Source organism: Brassica oleracea, unplaced genomic scaffold, assembly GCF_000695525.1.
Source record: "Brassica oleracea var. oleracea cultivar TO1000 unplaced genomic scaffold, BOL UnpScaffold00955, whole genome shotgun sequence".
NCBI classification, from domain to species: domain Eukaryota; kingdom Viridiplantae; phylum Streptophyta; class Magnoliopsida; order Brassicales; family Brassicaceae; genus Brassica; species Brassica oleracea.
In genome coordinates, this window is record NW_013617547.1 from 33,595 (window position 1) to 34,390 (window position 796).

Below are 796 nucleotides of genomic sequence, written 5' to 3' on the forward strand. Positions count from 1 at the left end.
AAGATTTATGTATTTTATATGGTTTATAGTTTAATTTAAAACGATATATATATATATATATATATATATATTAATCTTAATAATTAATTAAATTATACTTTTTACTTATATAATTTTGTAATCATTTGAATGTGAAACTTTTAACAGTTTTAGTAATTTATAGTCGTTTTTAAAAATTCAAAATATAACATATACAGAAAAATCTAAATTTTTTATTATATGGTTATTGTGGTTGTTTAATTTATTTAATAGTTTAATATTAAACAAATATGATAGAAGATACAATAATTTTTAACAAATCTTTATTATTCAAAATCATTAATTGCCATATATACTTTAGCCATATTAGGTAATTCCGTAAATTTTATTTAAGGAAATAATAAAATACATTAATAATGAATTTATTGTTAGTTTAATAAAAAGTTTATTATATAATTAGATGTACCAACATATTTCTATAATGATTTTAAGAATCATCGTAGTGATGACAAGTGGTTACAAAAAGAAGTTGTAATGTTTTTCAAATAATATATATAGAGGATACTCAAAAACATAACCAAATTAAATGCCCATGTAATATAGTTCATTAACCATGTCTATTCGTAAATTATTACTTCGTGTAATACAATCGACCAAAATCTTTGGCGGATCAGTAATACGTATTGTGGAAGGAATGTTTGAGAAGTTCATCAATTTGACAACTACTAGGCATCTTTTAATCGGGTTATCAGTACCATAACTCTCACGAAAATTATAGATTTAAACTTGTCAAAATCCAGAACCGAAAATTAGAAAA